The sequence below is a fragment of the Ranitomeya variabilis genome, chromosome 7, assembly GCF_051348905.1.
Source record: "Ranitomeya variabilis isolate aRanVar5 chromosome 7, aRanVar5.hap1, whole genome shotgun sequence".
Taxonomy (NCBI): domain Eukaryota; kingdom Metazoa; phylum Chordata; class Amphibia; order Anura; family Dendrobatidae; genus Ranitomeya; species Ranitomeya variabilis.
Genome location: NC_135238.1, coordinates 189,154,919 through 189,168,145, shown reverse-complemented (window position 1 = coordinate 189,168,145; position 13,227 = coordinate 189,154,919). Strand labels below are relative to the sequence as shown.

The window sequence follows — 13,227 nt, the reverse complement described above, 5'->3', positions numbered from 1 at the left end:
TATATTAGCCGACCCTGATGACAGATGTTGGGGAAATGAGGATGGGGCATATTTGCAAAGTGATCCCTTACCCCATTAAAATAAAGATGCACGCTCAGAAGACACGAGCATACATGGTGCTGGGAGATCAGAGAAGACAAAGCCTCTCATATGTACGGCCAGCCTAAGTCCTAGGGGCAACATGAGCAATATAGAACCTAAATGGATAAAGGTGGAGCATTCGCTCACATGACACTTACTGTCCAGTTCGGAATCCAGTTTAGTTAGGAAATGAATATTGAAAATGGCTTTAATCAGATCTTCTGGGAAATACTGTGCAACAGCAAGAGTGAAGCCCACCAGAACCAAGAGATGAGGAGGGAAGGAGTCTGGAAGGTAAAATAACACAACCACTATCTTATACATTTTTTTTTTTTCATTCCTGATCTGATATTAGACGAAGCTGAAGTATTAAAGAGTTTTCATTTTTATTTCATAAATCAATAGCACTCATAAAAATAAGTCTTATCAGACAAATCGGCTTTTTTTTTCCTCTCCTCCTGGACTGATCTTTCACGCTCAGTTCATGAGTAAAATCTTCCATTACTGAGATAGGAGACAGCTGGTGCTCATAAAGTTCCATGGAGAAGTGTAACTGACGATTCAGAAGAACTTACAGCGGAAAGTCTGTGTCCGTCTCCACCTCCTCTCCATAGAATTTTATAAGCACCAACCTATCTCACAGTAATGGGAAAATCTGTCTATATAGAGAATGGAGATTGAAAGAAGGGGAAGTAGCACATTTCTCTCATAGAATATATTACAAAATCGCCAGTCACTCTTTAAGAATAAAGGTATGTTAGCAGGAGGAGGAATCAGCCTGACCCCTCTGGGCAAATTCCATTCATTTTTACGGATCTGTTCACATCTGCACCGGCGGCTCGGCTACTGGTTACGGAGTCTTTAATGGAAAAGATACTGCTGTCAGAAACCAATGGGAAATGACAGCCGCCGCTGGGATCAGATGACACAGAGGTGAACGGAGCCTTATGGAATGTGTCTGTTTCCTAGGGCTTAAAATGCGTAAATGCGGCGATGTCACTCAGCTACAATACCTTCATTTTCTTTGTGAAAAAGGAAGAAATAGATTAGAAAATGGTAGAATTCTTGTGCAGAACATGTTTTTTTTTGTTTGTTTTTTTTAAGGGGAAGCGGTGTAGAGCAATGACTGCTGTACGTGGCAGCCTGTATTCTGATGATAGGTTGGACAGCGGCAGGGAAAAGAAATAATCTGCAGCTCAGGATCATAATATGGGATGACGTAGCAACTTTATTAACAATTATTTTAGACAAGGGCCCAATCCATAAAGATAAGGAAATTATAACATTAGGGCTACATTTTTTAGATGAAAACGGGACAATTCTTTTTTTTTCTCTTTTCTTCACTTGCCCGTGTGACCACAGTCTATAATATGGGAAATTCATCACTGAAATTCTGATGTGATTATCTGCACAATAACCACAATGTACTAAAAATAATAAAAAAAAGTTGTGGGGTTTAGGTTTTCTAATCTGCAGCTTGTTAATGATAATGTGGAATTTTTTGCATATTTTCACTTTTTGCAACGCGGAGGCGGAAATCACAGTTAGAAAAATGTGTCTCTTTAATCTTCCAGGGCTGTGATTACTCCTGGGGTGAAGCGTGGCCAGATCTCCACTTATACTGAGAATACAATGAATACTTACTTAAATTAGCGAGAATATGCTGAATACACATTGTAAAGAATTCTTCTTCTCGCGGGGGATCATAGCCCAGATTGACAAAGGCAAATAAAACTCTGTTCAAGTCTGTGGGATGGATCTTAACCCCTTCCCGACCCATGACGCCACATAGGCGTCATGAAAACCCGTGCCAATCCGACCCATGACGCCTATGTGGCGTCATGGAATGATCGCGTCCCTGCAGATCGGGTGAAGGGGTTAACTCCTATTTTACCCGATCTGCAGGGAGAGGGGGAGTGGTGCTTCAGCCCAGGGGGGGTGGCTTCACCCCCCCGTGGCTACGATCGCTCTGATTGGCTGTTGAAAGTGAAACTGCCAATCAGAGCGATTTGTAATATTTCACCTAAAAAACTGGTGAAATATTACAATCCAGCCATGGCCGATGCTGCAATAACATCGGCCATGGCTGGAAATACTAAAGTGCCCCCCCCCACACCCACCGATCGCCCCCCCAGTGCTCCGTTAGTCCTCCGGTCCCCTCCGTCCGCCTGCCGGCTCCCCCGTCCTGCTGTCCGCTCCCTCCTTGCTCAGATCCCCCCCCCCTGTGCTCCGATCACCCCCCCTGTGCTCCGATCCACCCCCCCACCACCCCTTCATACTTACCGATCCTCCCGGTGTCCGGCCGTCTCCTCCCTGGGCGCCGCCATCTTGGAAAATGGCAGGCGCATGCTCAGTGCGCCCGCCGAATCTGCCAGTCGGCAGATTCCTTACAGGTACATTTTGATCGCTGTGGTAGGTTCTATCACAGCGATCAAAATAATAAATAACCCCCCCCCCCCTTTATCACCCCCATAGGGACAATAATAAAATAAAGAATTTTTTTTTATTTTTTTTTTCCACTAGGGTTAGGGTTAGAACTAGGGGTAGGGTTAGGGGTAGGGTTAGGGTTACGGGTAGGGTTAGGGGTAGGGTTATGGCATGTGCACACAGAGCGGATCGGCCGCGGATCCGCAGCGGATCGGCCGCGGATCCGCAGCGGATCGGCCGCGGATCCGCAGCGGATCGGCAGCGGATTGGCCGCGGATCCGCAGCGGATCGGCAGCGGATTGGCCGCGGATTGGCAGCGGATCCGCAGCGGATTGGCCGTGGATCCGCAGCGGATTGGCAGCGGATTGGCCGCGGATCCGCAGCGGATCCGCAGCGGATTGGCCGCTGCGAATTCGAAGCAGTTTTCCATCAGGTTTACAGTACCATGTACACCTAAGGAAAACCAAATCCGCTGTGCCCATGGTGCGGAAAATTCCGTGCAGAAACGCTGCGTTGTATTTTCCGCAGCATGTCAATTCTTTGTGCGGATTCCGCAGCGTTTTACACCTGTTCCTCAATAGGAATCCGCAGGTGAAATCCGCACAAAAAAACACTGGAAATCTGCTGTAAATCCGCAGGTAAAACGCAGTGCCTTTTACCTGCAGATTTTTCAAAAATCGTGCGGAAAAATCTCACACGAATCCGCAACGTGGGCACATAGCCTTAGTGTTAGGGTTGGAATTAGAGTTAGGGTTGGAATTAGGGCTAGGGTTTGAAATAGGGTTAAGATTAGGCTTGTGGTTAGGGTTACGGATAGGGTTAGGGGTGTGTTGGGGTTACAGTTGTGGTTAGGGTTGGGATTAGGGTTACGGTTGGGATTAGGGTTAGGATTAGGGTTGGAATTAGGGTTACGGGTGTGTTGCGGTTAGGGTTGTGGTTAGGGGTGTGTTGGGGTTAGGGTTGTGATTAGGGTTATGGCTACAGTTGGGATTAGGATTAGGGGTGTGTTGGGGTTAGTGTTGAAGTTAGAATTGAGGGGTTTCCACTGTTTAGGCACATCAGGGGTCTCCAAACGCAACATGGCGCCACCATTGATTCCAGCCAATCTTGCGTTCAAAAAGTCAAATGGTGCTCCCGCCCTTCCAAGCCCCGACGTGCGCCCAAACAGTGGTTTACCCCCACATTTGGGGTACCAGCGTACTCAGGACAAACTGGGCAACAACTGTTGGGGTCCAATTTCTCCTGTTACCCTTGCAAAAATAAAAAATTACTTGCTAAAACATAATTTTTGAGGAAAGAACAATTATTTTTTATTTTCACGGCTCTGCGTTATAAAATTCTGTGAAGCACTTGGGGGTTGAAAGTGCTCACCACACATCTAGATAAGTTCCTTCGGGGGTCTAGTTTCCAAAATGGGGTCACTTGTGGGGTGTTTCTACTGTTTAGGCACATCAGGGGCTCTGCAAATGCAATGTGACGCCCGCAGACCATTCCATCAAAGTCTGCATTTCAAATGTCACTACTTCCCTTCCGAGCCCTGACGTGCGCCCAAACAGTGGTTTACCCCCACATATGGGGTATCAGCGTACTCACAACAAACTGGGCAACAAATATTGGGGTCCAAATTCTCCTGTTACCCTTGTGAAAATAAAAAATTGCTTGCTAAAACATCTTTTTTTGAGGAAAGAAAAATGATTTTTTATTTTCACGGCTCTGCGTTGTAAACTTCTGTGAAGCACTTGGGGGTTGAACGTGCTCACCACACATCTAGATAAGTTCCTTGGGGGTCTAGTTTCCAAAATGGAGTCACTTGTGGGGAGTTCCTACTGTTTAGGCACATCAGGGGCTCTGCAAACGCAACCTGATGCCCGCAGAGCATTCCATCAAAGTCTGCATTTCAAAACGTCACTACTTCCCTTCCGAACCCCGACGTGTGCCAAAACAGTGGTTTACCCCCACATATGGGGTATCAGCGTACTCAGGAGAAACTGGACAACAACTTTTGGGGTCCAATTTCTCCTGTTACTCTTGCAAAAATAAAAAAATTCTGGGCTAAAAAAATATTTTTGAGGAAAGGAAACACATTTTTTATTTTCACGGCTCTGCGTTATAAACTTCTGTGAAGCACTTGGGGGTTCAAAGTGCTCACCACACATCTAGATTAGTTCCTTGGGAGGTCTAGTTTCCAAAATGGGGTCACTTGTGCGGGAGCTCCAATGTTTAGGCACACAGGGGCTCTCCAAACGCGACATGGTGTCCGCTAATGATTGGAGCTAATTTTCCATTCAAAAAGCCAAATGGCGTGCCTTCCCTTCCGAGCCCTGCCGTGCGCCCAAACAGTGGTTTACCCCCACATATGGGGTATCATCGTACTCAGGACAAACTGGACAACAACATTTGGGATCCAATTTCTCCTATTACCCTTGGGAAAATAAAAAATTCTGGGCTAAAAATCATTTTTGAGGAAAGGAAACACATTTTTTATTTTCACGGCTCTGCGTTATAAACTTCTGTGAAGCACCTGGAGGTTATAAGTGCTCACTATGCATCTAGATAAGTTCCTTGGGGGGTCTAGTTTCCAAAATGGGGTCACTTGTAGGGGAGCTCCAATGTTTAGGCACACAGGGGCTCTCCAAACGCGACATGGTGTCCGCTAACGATTGGAGCTAATTTTCCATTCAAAAAGTCAAATGGCACGCCTCCCTTTCCGAGCCTTGCCGTGCACCCAAACAGTGGTTTACCCCCACATATGAGGTATCGGCATACTCAGGAGAAATTGCCCAACAAATTTTAGGATCCATTTTATCCTGTTGCCCATGTGAAAATGAAAGAATTGAGGCTAAAAGAAATTTTGTGTGAAAAAAAAGTACTTTTTCATTTTTGCGGATCAATTTGTGAAGCACCTGGGGGTTTAAAGTGCTCACTATGCCTCTAGATGAGTTCCTTGGGGGGTCTAGTTTCCAAAATGGGGTCACTTGTGGAGGAGCTCCAATGTTTAGGCACACAGGGGCTTTCCAAACGTGACATGGTGTGGGCTAAAGATTGGAGCCAATTTTTCATTCAAAAAGTCAAATGGCGCTCCTTCCCTTCCGAGCCCTGCCGTGCGCCCAAACAGTGGTTTACCCCCACATATGAGGTATCAGCGTACTCAGGACAAATTGGACAACAACGTCCGTGGTCCAGTTTCTCCTTTTACCGCTGGGAAAATAAAAAAATTGTTGCTAAAAGATCATTTTTGTGACTAAAAAGTTAAATGTTCATTTTTTACTTCCATGTTGCTTCTGCTGCTGTGAAACACCTGAAGGGTTAATAAACTTCTTGAATGTGGTTTTGAGCACCTTGAGGGGTGCAGTTTTTAGAATGGTGTCACTTTTGGGTATTTTCAGCCATATAGAACCCTCAAAATGACTTCAAATGTGAGGTGGTCCCTAAAAAAAATGGTTTTGTAAATTTTGTTGTAAAAATAAGAAATCACTGGTCAAATTTTAACCCTTATAACTTCCTAGCAAAAAAAAAAAATGTTTCCAAAATTGTGCTGATGTAAAGTAGACATGTGGGAAACGTTATTTATTAACTATTTTGTGTCACATAACTCTCTGGTTTAACAGAATAAAAATTCAAAATGTGAAAATTGCGAAATTTTCAAATTTTTTGCCAAATTTCCGTTTTTTTCACAAATAAACTCAGAAGTTATCGACCTAAATTTACCACTAACATGAAGCCCAATATGTCACGAAAAAACAATCTCAGAATCGCTAGGATCCGTTGAAGCGTTCCTGAGTTATTACCTCATAGGGGGACACTGGTCAGAATTTCAAAAAACGGCAAGGTCATTAAGGCCAAAATAGGCTGGGTCATGAAGGGGTTAAAAAAACAAACAAAAAAATACATTATTAATCTGACAAATAGTCTTTACTAACACAGTGTGTACATGACATAGTCCAGTAAATGAGAGGGATTTCTGCAATCACAGCATTGATGATCTTTCCTAAGGATACCCCATCAGTGCAAATCACAGCTCAGAGGAGCACTACACCCATCAATCTGCTACTGCTGGGTCATCAGTGATAGCTAATGATAAAGTGATCGCAGAGAAAATGGTCTGTTTGCCATTAATGTGCTGGATCAGATTTTCATCCATTTTTAATCTGTAAGTCCGTTGTTTTTTTGCTTTTTCCTCCATTGTGGCATTTTATTTTCTTGTATTTTTTTTTCACAGACCAATAGACTTGCATCAGAGAATTTGATCCATGATTCAGATCAAAAGTGGCCATATCTCAGTTTGGTTTTTTGCAGGCACTGCAAAAAAACAAAACATACATGTAAACAGCCCCATAGACTATAATAGGTATGTAATGACCAGAGGTCCGAATAAGATCCAGTGAGTCACAAACCAAGACTAAGGCAGAAATCTCCAACGGTATTTTTACTCAAAGGCAAAATAATAAAGGTAATATGGAAAATATTTAAGTATATGCACCCCAAAGATACACCAGCTCAGCAGCAGCTGAAATCACTGTGCCACTCCAAGGTCTCCTGAGAACTGTATGCTACAAAGACTAGTAAGAAATTTACCTAACAGGGCAACTAAACAGGAACAAGTGTAAATTGATTGTAGTGTTATAAAGGGAGCCCCTGGAATGGCACACTGAGTATAACTTACACAACTCTAATATAAGATACACCTCTAAGTAACAAGTAAACACTATGAGCAGGGATACCCGGGTATCTATAACTTATGGTACCGTATCTTAAGATGGATCTCCTCTCAGGTAGGAATCCGCACAGGCTGCAGCCCAGTCTATATCTTCAGCGCCAATAAGTTACAGCAAGCTCCTCTTGTCTGATCGGCGGATGCCGAGCCCAAACGCCGGGGACTTAGTTAGTGGCCTCACGATATTGTCTCTTCTTCTGTAGCTCCTAGGAATGCTTCCACGACAACCCGTCCGTCTCTGTATCAGCAATCTGTCAGACTTGTTCTCCAATCAATGCACAGGTATTCCACAGACTCTCAAATACGTAGTGGGTTTGCAGTGAAGTTTCAGTCTTCCAAAATAAAAGGTTAGCAACAAAAGTGTCTCACAGAGTTGAACAAAAGGTTAGCTTTTCTCCAGGACAACGTTAGCAATGCAAAGTCTCTCAATAGCTTCTTTTTCTCCAAAAAAACTCACAGTAAAATCCACAGTCTCTTGGTTATATCACATTCACAGCAGCTTCTGCTCTCTCTTCCCGCCTTTCTCTCTCTCCTCTCACTTCCTTGTTTCACTTTACACACGAGATACCAGACCCCACCCCCCAGCACACATTGTCTCTCGGAGTCTTCCAGGGTCTGTTCTCTGCTGCAGCAGGCAAAAACCACAGGGTCCTAGTGCCCTCTCAGTGGGACTACAGTTCACCCTCTTACAGGTACCTGATCTGTGAGAAACACTGAGAACATGTATGAAAAAAACCAGACGTCTGAGACCTAAGGGCGCAGACGACCATATAAATTGGACTGTGATTGGACCACAATGCAAAGACTGTCCAGCGGCTCTACCGACCTGAGCATGATGGCTGTACAGGAAAACATGAAGCGGTCACGCTCAGGTCGGGAGAGCCGCCGGCCAGTCTGTGAATTGTGGTCCGATCACAGTCCAATTTATTCGGTCATCTGATTGTGTCCTAAGAGTACAAGTATTGACTGGTAGAACAGTAACACCAAATCCTTCATTTAAAGGAATTGTCTCATCTATAGTGGCCAAAAGTGCTTGTAAAAACAATTTACTTCTTACTTTAAAATCCTCTCCGTTTGCAATAATGGAAGGAGTTTTAATTCTATAGTTTACTGCTCATTGTCTAGGTTACCAGCCACTCCTGCAGCTTGTCAGAAGTGTCCAGTTTCCCAGACAAGCAGCATGCACATCTGCCTCTGCAGGCCATCTGGACCTTAGGAGCGCACCACTGTCCCCTGTCCCCTTACCCCATTGCAAGCGAAAAATCGGGAGGCAGGGGAGATGGGTGCTACCAAAGATACATGATGAGAGAATCCCTTTAAGGATTTCCTGGAGGAATAACAGAGGAACAACAATGAAAAGATGCCCCAGAATAATTATTACATGGGGGTACTATAGTGTAACACACAGGACTGGTGCTCTTTAAGCCGCCCCTAGACAGCTGTCAGGTGCACGCACTGAATAGACCTTTGGCCACCAGATGTTTAGTTTGGGCCAGTGACTGGCCTTCCAATCTGAACCCACGGGGCTTCTACCTTTGTGACATTCTCCATGGTGACTTCTGCGATCTTGTCCAGAACCGGAGGACACAGAGTATTACAGTAACTAATAACCAGCGCCAGAAACGGTGCGTTCCTCCAGGTGACCTGGTGCAGCAGGCGCTGGCAGGTGAGCAGGATGTCGTCTATCAGCATATTCTGCAGCCACTGCCCGTTCATCACGTACGTCAGCTCATTCAACAGATGATCAATGTCGTCCATATTCTTCACTCTCTCCAGTCCGTATCGGCTCACTTTATGGAGGAGTTTCTCATACATCCCGGATTTATTCTGCCTGGACAGCTGGGCGGGCTGTAACCACCGGATGACGCTGTTCGCGATGCTATTCAGGTCGCTGAGGTCACACTGGGGAATGACGTCGTCAATCTTTCTAAGGACGGCTTCATCCACTCTAGTAAGGGTCAGCAGCGACAGTGACCTGGTCATCATAACCACCATAGATGGGACATGAGACGTCTTCATAAAGCTACGGGAAGGGACATTTCAGGCACCAAAAACAAGTCACCATCTCAGAATCAAATCATTTATACATGTGACAAAGGGAACAAAAAGAAGCCACCAAAACCCTCAAAACACATTAATGTGGGCTTTATTTTTGTGGTTTCCCCAGGCAAAAGATAAAATAAAAGGTCCATAGAACAAAAATGTCACGTATTTATTAAAAACAAACAAAAAAAAAAACACTTTGTGATGAGTGTCACTCCAAAATTACTAATTAAAATAAGCCTTATAAAATAGTCCTTATACAACCCATATGTTTGTAGTAATAAACTATTATTGTTGAGCATATTTATGTTAAAATCCGGGTGTCCGTTGTTGGCACGGCCAAGATATTTTTTTGCCTCCTGTGTTGATTGACAGCGCTCGCTTGGAGAAAGCACACAATGTAGCAGCAGGAGCCAGCGCACGCGCTCACAGATCTCTCTCCTCTCTGCTGCGGCCATGCGATTTTCCTCCCTCTTCTTTCTTTAACGCTTCTTGCTCGCCACACTTCTGCATCTTTCCGTGGAGCGAGCAGCCACAGCAGAGGAGAGAGGTCAGTGAGCGCGGTCAGTGAGCGCGCACAGGCCTCTGCAGTTACACTGTGCGCATGCACGCTGGAGGACTCCCCAATGTCACCTTGACCAGTAGCGGACATACCATTGGTGCAACCAGTGCAGCCGCACAGGGGCCCGAGAGGTCCGGGGGCCACTGCTTTCCCCAAACCAGGTGGCATTGTGCATTATAAGGAGCTCTCCGGCTGCAAATGGTCCATATATTGTTCTTGCACAGGGGCCTCTGCTGTCTGTGTCCGCTCCTGGCCCTCACGGTATACCAGTCATATGTTTGTATTCTTAATAGTGACCTTGTCTTACCCGCATGGTAAACCCAGCGCCATTCTAATAGGGCCGTCCACATGTCCCTTTAACCCGATTACTCACCACACATGCATGGAAATTGCACTTACGCAGTTAGACGTTTCTGTAGATCCGCAAACAGTTGATAGTTTTGGCAGGGCAGGCAAACCACGGCATCTGTGAGCTTACATAGATACAGGCGATGGTAATGATCCAGATTGTCCTGGATGGCGGAGCAGATCCTGAACGGAGAGAAAAAGATCACACGTCATCAAGCAACATAACGAGACTCCATCCACCGCCGTGCCACGTCCTCATCCAGAAGGGACGCTCCCACGCAGGGTGTCGTGTGTGGCAGAACATATCTCACCCAGACCACAAGCCCCACTGATGTACATATGGGTTTTTGTAACTTTGATGGCAAAAACGACACAACACACTGCGCCAGTGTCATCAATAGGTTAGGAAACGGCCGACAGAGTCTCTAATAAGTGGTGGACGCTCCTTGTTCCAGTGTAAAGATGCTTCAAGAATGTGCATGAACGTCGAGTGTGCACCATATAAAATGGCTCATAGGTTTGTAAAGGCCCCATATACCGTAAGGGTCGGCCAAGCGTTCATCTGGCCATCAGCTCGCTCTCACTCTATTCCCCCCATGGACATGAATGCTCAGTAGGGTGGCTCATGCATTGAGGAGTGGAGAAATCCACCATCGGACTCATCGGTCTGTACATCAAAGGGATCAGGAAAAAAACATTAAAAAAATAAAACCTCTCAGTACTTATTTGCTAGGAGGAGAATACTAAGAGTCTGAAATAGCTGATTACAGGGAACAACAGCATCCATCTGAACAGTAAATGGAAATATAGCAGGATTCAGACGTCCATATATTATGATCCAGGTACGGACCGAATTGGCCGAGGATCTCCTGGCCTCACACATGTATAGTTGGGTCAGCAGACCCTCGCCGGGGTGCAGCCCGTACCCGGACCGTGATAATATGGACAATGTCAGATTGGACAGGAAGGATCCAGCTCCAAACCATTCACGGCTTAGAGGATCCACTTACTTCTGAATGAGGATTGGGTTCTTGCACTCGGCCTCCGCCATGGTCTCCAGGACGTACACCAGACTGATGTGATGGATCTTATCTGCCAGTATGACAAGGTCGTCTTCAAGCCTGGAGGGAACAAAGGAGCTCAAACCTTTACAAATCCAACATTTGGCAATTGTTTCCAGTACTGAATTCCTAGATTAGACTACAAAATAATCAGGAGCTTCCTCTAATTAGGGAATACGAGTTCTATTTGAGTATTATCATTGCATTACGGGATTTTTTCTGTTGGTTCAGGGCTGATATGTAGTATCCCTTTAAGGGGCCGATTCATCACATCCCTTTAAGGGTGTCCGTGCTCATTTTATTCTTGTCCCGCACAAAAATCTGATTGCATTTATCCAAGAGGGGCTGGTAGTCATACTTCATAAGGCACAGAAACTGGACGACCCGGCGCACGCTGTGCACATCTATGTAGTTATCCCCCTCCATTAAGGATTCTGCCTTGCTGATCAGTCGGTGCTGCAACCGCTTAGAGGTGACCGGGAATGTCTTCATCATAAGGCTGGACAGGTATCTGGAAAAGGATTAAAAAGGATCATGAATGTGATCTATAGCACATATGAAGTGTGTGATATAGAGAGTGGCTTGCAAAATGAGTTAACTGAGAGTCCATCAGTGAGCTTATCCTGACACCCTACGCAGAAAGCAGCCAATCAGAGGTGTGGGCCGGGTTATACAGAGCTCAGTATTTAGAGCACTGCAAGATCTGCAGCAGAGAAAACAGGAACTTTATCAAAACTACAGCAAGCAGCCCAGTAAGTGACACATCGCTGGAATCAGAGTCTCTGCCCCTCCATCATACTGCACTCAGATGGGTCAAAATCAGACATAACCCACATTTTTTCCCGCAGAGTCCGATAAAAAGATTAAATAAATTTTGGACATGTGCACAGCCCTATTGAATATCATAGTTACGAGCGCTACAAGTGAAAACTACACATAGCACTCATCTGAGAAAATACGTCTTATGCACGAGCCCAAATAGCAAGTTAATCAAATTAATCTCCCTGCTCTAAGTATCAGCAGAGAGGTAACGCGGGATCGGCATTGGCTTCAGCAGGGAAGTTATACTTATTTTGTTATTTTACAGCATTTCCAGATTTGGCTTTTTAAAAAAAAAAAAAAAAAACAGTTAAGCACGTTAATTTTTTTCCCTTTTCAGCATTCTAGAATTTTTTTTCATTGTTTTCATTCGCGTGTCACCACAGGTCAATATGGTCTTATTTTTGTAGACAAGTACTATTTTGCCTTACGCATTTATTAGTAATATTTTTAACATCATAGGTTGCTTCAGACAGTAAATGGAAGTATTAGGGTATGTGTCCACGTTCAGGATTGCATCAGGATTTGGTCTGGATTTTTCATCAGTATTTGTAAGCCAAAACCAGGAGTGGAACAATTAGAGGAAAAGTATAATAGAAACATATGCTCCACTTTTGCATTTATCACCCACTCCTGGTTTTGGCTTACAAATACTGATGAAAAATCCTGACCAAATCCTGATGCAATCCTGAACGTGGACACATACCCTTAGGGTATGTGTCCACGTTCAGGTTTGCTTCAGGCTTTGGTCAGGATTTTATGCAGGTAAAATCCTGACCAAAAATGCACCTGAGGTCACTGGCAGGTCACCTGCGGTGTTCCTGCGTGTTTTGCTCATAGTAGCAACATGCTGCGTTCTGAAAAAACGCTCCGCATGTGCGTTTTCGCAGGAAAAACGCATGCGTTTTTTAATGCACAGTGGAGACGGGATTTCCTTAAATCCCCTCCACTATGCTGGAACATCTGGACGCTGCGTTTTTGATGCTGCGGCTCAGCGCTGCGTCAAAAACGCAGCGTTTCCTGAACGTGGATACATACCCTTACATTTAAAAAATGATGTTTTATTTTTATTTATTTTTTTTTATTTAGTGTGTGGGGTGATGACATTGAAGGATAGTTGCACCAGTCTCTGCCTATAGAAATCCATGGGTGAAAAAGAAATTAAAACAAAT

At 44.8% G+C, this 13,227-nt stretch overlaps 1 pseudogene; it reads right to left on the bottom strand.

The window, feature by feature from the left end:
- The window catches only part of LOC143784358 (FAST kinase domain-containing protein 1, mitochondrial-like), an 82,626-nt pseudogene that overhangs the window by 28,973 nt on the left and 40,426 nt on the right, over positions 1 to 13,227 (bottom strand).